Below are 7,843 nucleotides of genomic sequence, written 5' to 3'. Positions count from 1 at the left end.
ATACTTAACCTAATTACATTAATTATGGGTTAAGGTTATTTAATTAACATTAATAGGCTTATTAATTAATTTTGACTAGTACAACTAGTTTAATTAATTAATATATTAAAGTCAATTAAGAACTTTAATTAAGTAACATGTTGGACTTATACTCCTGCCTATTATGTATTTTCCCATTACATTTAATTAATATTTAATAAACTCGACCTTTGAGTTTAATAATTTTAAAATCTCGATTTTTATAAATTCAACTTCTTAAATTTATTCTCTCCAAATTTTAATTACATAAATTCAACTCCTTGAATTTACTATCTTATAACTTTATATAAATTCAACTCCTTGTATTTATTATCTCAAAGGGAAAAAATTATCAAGTGCTTGTGTGAACCTCAATGGTCCATGGATACAGCTAGCCGTGAGTTTACAACTCTTTGTGATTCAGGTCATTTTCATTTATTTGGGCTTACACTATTTGCTTCATTTCATGCACCAACATTTGATCATGAGAATGTCAGAAATCATTTTTTGATTAAATCCATCGAATCATGGTAAGAGCGTCTAGTACTATCGACTCATGATTCCCTAGGTATCACTGATAGTGCCTGCAAGAACAAATCGATTATGATTAATGTACAGTACAGTCTCTTCATCTCGTACATCCCGAACGAATCTGCAATAGTTGGTTCATCGAGGGTTGCATATTAGATTCAATATATATGTAATACAATTATGAAATATCTGTAATGTCATCGCATGCACAACTAGAGAATCCTTGTCCCTAATGTAATCTTATATTCTGGACAGAGATTTCATGTACTACTATTTCGTTAGATCACATAGGATATCCACACCCGTAGGTTAGCGATGAAGCCTCGATTACAATGCACTGGCTCCTACACATGTGGCAATTGGACCCAACCTCGCCACATTGTGACCCTCGCGGAGTCGGTAAACGAGTCAAAGTACAATCCTAGTGTATAGAGCCTCATTGTTGTACCGAGTCGTAAGGACTAATGATGTACTATAAAAACCACTGACTTTTCTTCTCGATGAATGATAACCACTTGGAAAGTCCGAGTGAGGGTTTTTCGGTACAATTATCATATGATTCCCCATCTGCAATATTGGACATCTCTATGCTCTTACCATGAAACATGGTACACAACATCACAGATGCTAGTCTCAAGCTCAAGAGGCATTTATCTTTGTTTTTAGGCGACTGAATCGAATAGGAACGAATTTAGAATACACAATGTTTAAAAATGAGTTTCAAAATCGAATTATAATTCATTTGTATTAAGTATAATCAAGGTTTTTATCTATGTCGTTTACATGTGTATATAAAGCAAAGCGAAACCTTATATGAAATGTAAATTATATTAAAATAAAGACTATTTATTACAACTGAGTCGATAAATTACTTAACCAACTATATATATATAACTATATATATAATATATATATATATATATGTATATATATGGTGATTTCAAGGTATCAATAATTCTTTGAGCATAAGATATAACTATATATTACAACGATGTAATATACGTGATCACATAATGATCAAGTTTTAATTAAAATCTTAAAATAGGTCTCTTAAGAGACGGTCTCACGAATCTTTATCTGTGAGACATGTTAACCCTACCGATATTCACAATAAAAATTAATACTCTTAGCATAAAAAGTAATATTTTTTTATGGATGACCCAAATAAGAGATCCGTCTCACAAAATACGACCCGTGAGACCGTCTCACACAAGTTTTTGTCAAAATTTTAAGCATGTTTAGTATGAGATTAAGCATGAAAAGAAATATTTTTAGTTTTCCTTGTAATTTTTATTATATGAAGTCGATTAATATATTAAATAACACATAAACATACATATCTTAAAGAATAAATTTATAAATTCACAAGTTATAAAAAACATAAGTTTCAAAATCACAAATTATTTGGAGTAAATTTTTGCCGATCGTTGTTAGGTCAAATGTTATCTTCTAATCGCAAAGAAATGAAGGGTACATGAGCAATTTTATTTTAACGTCTTTAGACTTTTTGTCAAAGATTTTATATAATTAAATATTTATTATTTTAAATAAAATTTAAAATTTATTTTAAAAAATAAGTTGAAATTTTATCTAAAAAAATTACTCTAACCTTTTTTCTCAACTTTTAAGCTTAAGCCAGGAATGGTTGAGTGTGAAATGATGACATATACCTAAATAATGGGACCATGATTGAGAAAGCTTATAATTTGACTTAAATAAAGCTAAATTAGTTGGGATGCAACCCTGAAGTGATTGACTCGATAGAATTTATTTTAAAACGAGTTTTTGGACAATTAAGACCCAGCTTTCTGGTAGTATCATTAAAGTCATTCCCCTACCTATTTTAGGCTTTAATTGAAAATTATAGTCAAATCTTTCCTTTTAATTTGTCGGTTTTCCGATCATTGAGTCAAATTTGGTAATTAAATTTATCTTTATTGATTCGTAGTCCTATTTCGTGGAATATCATAGAAGTGCCGAAAATTCATAACATAGTAATGTGATGATATTAAATATTATTGAAGAGTTTACGTGCCCTTCACATCTTCCAACAATATAGTGAAATAAACCAAAAAAATACCTATTTTTTATTATTTAAAATATCATAATACAAAATAACAAATTTACACGACTGTTTTGACAATTTTTAGCATTTTATATTTAGACAGGGCAAGTGTATTGGGTATGTCCGTAGTTTTGTTGCTTTCTAGATTGTCCTTGCTTTGACTCGTCCGGTATGTCTGGTGTATTTTATCAATAAATTTTTATTTACCGATAAAAAAAAGTGTCAAGTTAACCCTTTATTTAATTTCTAAGTTAATTTCTGATATTCAATTTGAAACTTTTCAAACCTAAAAATTAATCATATGGTAGTAATATGAAGATTATTTGTTGATGTCTGTCATTTTTAAGCATTTTATTGTACCATTTTGAGTCTAATTCATGCATGTTTGTCTATGTTTATTTGTTTTTATTGAATATTCTTTATATTAATTGTTTTTCATGTGTATGGGTTGAATCGTAGGTAATCTGATAAAGAAAGGTGGATGGATTTAAGAGCTGATATCCGAAGAGTACGCGTCGGGACGGGTAGGGCGGTCAAAATTACCCGCCTCGATGCTAATAAGAAGAAACAAAAAGTAAATTAATTATCATAGTGCACTGGGCCAGGAAATTTCAGCATCCCTAGCGTTCTTGAGTGACACGGAAAAAATGAATTTGTGCATAGATTGCGCTGGGGCATGAACTTATCCTCCCAAATGCGATCTGTAAGGTGCAAATTTGTTCCAATTTTCCTGATGGCTACCTATGTGGAAACCCTAGCAAGCATTTTTAAGGTTGAATCTGTCAATGGCAGCAGAAACAAACACAAGAAGAAGAAAAGAACATTGCGCGAAAAATCTTGACTTCTTCACTTGTCTCCTCGACTCCGGGCATCTTTTTCCCCCTTGTGATTCTTGCTACTGCCAAAGTGATAAAATGATCTGTGTACCAGGGATTTCCAAATAGGTAGCCAACAAGAAAGTTAGAAAGAAATCGCACACAATTTTTTCCTTATAGATCGCAATGGGACGGGTAAGTTCATCCACCCCGGCGCAATCTACTGTGCAAATTCATTTTTTCTTCGTCAGTCAGGCGCACTAGGACGGCTGAAATTGCCCGCCCCAGCGCGCTATGTTCGTTGATTTACATTTTTCCTTCTTATGCACACTGGATCGGGTAAGTTTGATCAAGCGTGTACTCCTTGAATTTCAGCTCTTAAATCCACCTTTTTCGATCAAATTATCTTCATATCAACCCATACACATGAAGAACAATTACTATGCAACATATTTTAAAAAAAAAACAACTAAACATAGACGCAACATAAACGAAAGATGCATGAATGAGACTCAAAATGACACAATAAAACACTTAAAAACTATGCACATCAACCTCCCTATATTAACATTTTGCTCGTCCTCGAGCAAAATATGTTACAAAACGTAACAAAAATCTTGCTCAATGGTACATTCATGGTTCATCGCTATGCTTCAACAAACATCCAACATATCTTCATCCATCAACACACAATGTCAATGTTCAGACACACATGAGTAGATGTCTTACTCCCTTCCTCACTAAGTAGAACTATTAATGCCATGATTACTTGATTACCTTCCACACACAAAATAGTAACCACCCCCGAGAGGGTGTGTAAGGCCCGAGATGTTATTATTTTAATCCGAGATTATTAAAATTATGAATTTTGGAATGTTGAGTCATATTCCATGGTTTTACAATTTCATAGGATTGAAATTGAATTAAAAAGAATTATTGAGGGCTGAATTGTAAATAGTGAAGAATTCAGGGGCTAAAGTGCAATATTGGATTTGAGTGGACACTTGTCCTTGCCATGCCTGTTGGATGTATATAATATGTAACAATCTTCATTCCAGCCAAGAAAACGAACAAAAGTTCAGAGAAATCCTAAAGCTTCATCTTGTGTTAGAGTTTTGATTCTACAAGATCCGGTTATCAGAATTTTACTCCGAACATATTTCTGAGATCCTCTCGTCACCTACTACACAAGAACGTAAGTTTCATTACTTTCTGATATGGTTTGAAATTTATGTATTGGGAGAATTATTATTTGATCATTATGATGTGTTCTGGGAATACTAGACATTGCATAATCGAAGTCGGATCGAAGAACAAATTGATTATGAAATTGTTATGAATTTCTGATTATATCGATTAAAATTGGACAGATTTGAACTATGAATTGATTACAGACTATATTGGATATGGGTTATGATTTGTAATTAATATCTGTTGAGGTTGTATTGACGGCAATATTCAGATTGTTCCGTTATGCCGTTGATTTTGAATTAAATTCAGATTGATCAGATTCAGTATTGAATTGAGAATGGAATGTTGATATTATGATTCTCGATATGTCATTTCAGATTGATAGAGACAGTCTTGAATTCAGATCTTCCAGTTCGTCAGACCGAGACTACGAAAGAAATGTATAAGTCAATGTGGTATTGGGAGATCGACTCAAGTATGATATACTTGGGTTTCCCTAAATCACATACTTATTGTAGTTATATGCATTGATTTGATTTTATATGCTGTTCTATTGATTTATAGGAAGCATGTATTAGATAAGTATTAGACGAGTGATCTTGTGACAGAAGTGCCTGATAGTGGTGGGATCGCCACGGACACATTGCACGATGTCACAAGATAGTGTATTGGCGATAGTGCCACAGTCTGTGACGGATAGGTCAAGACACCGGATGTTTGGTTATATCGACGTGGATAGAATCAGAGTTTCTTCTATTACTGTTGGTCGATATAGGAATACCAACGTCTGGAAACAGGGATCCCTAGACTAGGATTGAGTCTAGTCTGAGTCGTGGAGTCACGAGTATGATTGATAGTTTGACGTTATTTATGTTTCAGACTTTGATATATATCTGATAATTGATGCATTCTTTATATTGATTATATGATTGCATGTTCGTTGATTTATACTGGGATTATATTCTCACCGGAATTATCCGGCTGTTGTCGTGTTTCTATGTGTGCATGACAACAGGTGGGACAGGATCAGGGTCAAGGAGATGACGAGAGATCATGATTAGTGTGGAGACCACGAACTTTGATGTTGCTGTAGATAGGGTTTGAACACTTGATAGCTAGTTGTTGAACCTTAGTTGTATTGAATATATGTTGTACAGGACTTGTACCTTATTTTATACTGATATGTATACTAGTATGATTTCCATTACGTTCCGCATTAAAAAAAATAAATAATAAAATAAAAAATTTAGACCCTATTTATTTTAATTGATTAAATTGTCCTAATGATGATTAAGAGTATGATTAGCGTCCGGGTCCCCACAGGGTGAGTAATAATCCAGTATGATAAAACCAAAAACAACATGTAACGTAGTGCATGATCAGGTAAACACACATACAAGGGTAAATGGAATAACGATAACTGCACAATCAATAAATGCAGTACAACAACAGCTCGAGCAACAGGCAAGGCTCGGCTACACTGCCGTAGTAACCACTCCTTCGCTAGTCTACTACCGTGCGCCGATTAGCTCGCCAGGGATTACGGACATACTGCACCTTATCGGCCTGCAACATCTCTCGGGCTAGTCGCAACTCCGTATCATCGCAACAATCACCTCGATCATACACACGATATCAAAATGGTCATCAATGGGATCGAGGCTCAACATGTAATGCAATGTCGTGTCATACATCAATGCTACATATATACAAAAAATATGTGTGTAAAATATGTTTTTTTTTCACGCATCGATGTTTATACAATGTCACAATTTAATCCAGGTAAACAAATAAATGACATATGATCCAGATTCAACAAATATCAAACACTACGATTATATGTGGTATGTTATCCTGTAATAACATACCTTTTCTTTTCGAATTACTTGAGATATAGATCAAGCTTGTAAATCATGAGAACTCTACAAGAGTGTCACAAAATCATTTATTTATATCATAATTCGTAGTTTAGTTAATTAAATATAGAATTTATATTTTCTATAAGAATCACTCTTTTAACTTAACTAGTTACAAGTCTTGAACCATTCAAGTTAGCATGATTGGAATAAGATATTTCAAACAAATAAATGCTTGTATATGTAGAATCAGAGTGTGACGTTATTAAATTCTTTAGGCATAATAATATAATTATTATTTCCCAAAATTATCTAAAAGTCAAAAAGAACCATTAGATTAAATCAAAATAGTTACTTATTAGCACTAATCTTGATTATCATAGTCATTATGTCCTAAAATTTATTTAAATGATTTAAGATTTCAATTCCAGTAAGTTTCAAAGGCAAAATTGAAGTCATATACGTGGTATCATATTTTGAAAACAAATAATTTAACATGTTATCATGTACGTATATAAAATATATATACAGTAGGCTTGCATCTTGAATCAATCCAGGCTATATTATTGTAAAGCTTAAATTTACACAATCATAAGCATATTATTTCATACTTCATTTTCCTTAATAATAAAAATGCGAATAGATAATTATTATCTTCAGCCGAGGCTTGAAATTTAACGAGAGATTTAGGGTGAATACGTGGTGAATGTGATGGTTTCACTTTCTTTCACATTTCTTCCTTTATATGGTAGTTTATCCCAAGGTCTAGAAAAGACATAATGATTGTGTAGGAGACAATAGATAGACAGCCATATATTTGCTTACGAGTTTGATGTGGACAGTTATTATATTATATCGTGAAAAAAATTTTATTCCTTGATATATTTTCTTTTTTTATCTTTAATATTTTGCCTTTCTAGACATGAGAATAATCTCGAAATTGATGATATGATCTCGTATAAATTCAATATGTGATATAAGACTATATTTGATATGACTCATAATATTTTTAAGATATGATATCATAATATCTTTAAGATATTATCCTTGTTTTAAAAAGAGTTTGTTTCCTAATGAAATTGGGTTTCTATGTTAAATAGGACTCAAAGGAGAAGAAACGATAGAGAGGGACGATATAGAGCATAAAACTTTCGGAGAGACGGAGATGCATTTGTACGAAGAAAATATTTTCTGATTGAAGCAATCTCACGTCGTTGATAAAGTGTTGCTGTGAAGTGCTGACAACATCTGAAGACAACACCTAATCACTGTTTTGATTAGTGCGCTGATTTTTGAAGACTTTTTCACTTCTCAGTTGATGCATCCTATTTATTTTGGTTATACGGTTTGTTAGAGGTTTATGATGC

The sequence above is a fragment of the Primulina tabacum genome, chromosome 6, assembly GCF_025594145.1.
Source record: "Primulina tabacum isolate GXHZ01 chromosome 6, ASM2559414v2, whole genome shotgun sequence".
NCBI lineage: Eukaryota > Viridiplantae > Streptophyta > Magnoliopsida > Lamiales > Gesneriaceae > Primulina > Primulina tabacum.
Note: the sequence above shows the minus strand (reverse complement) of the source record.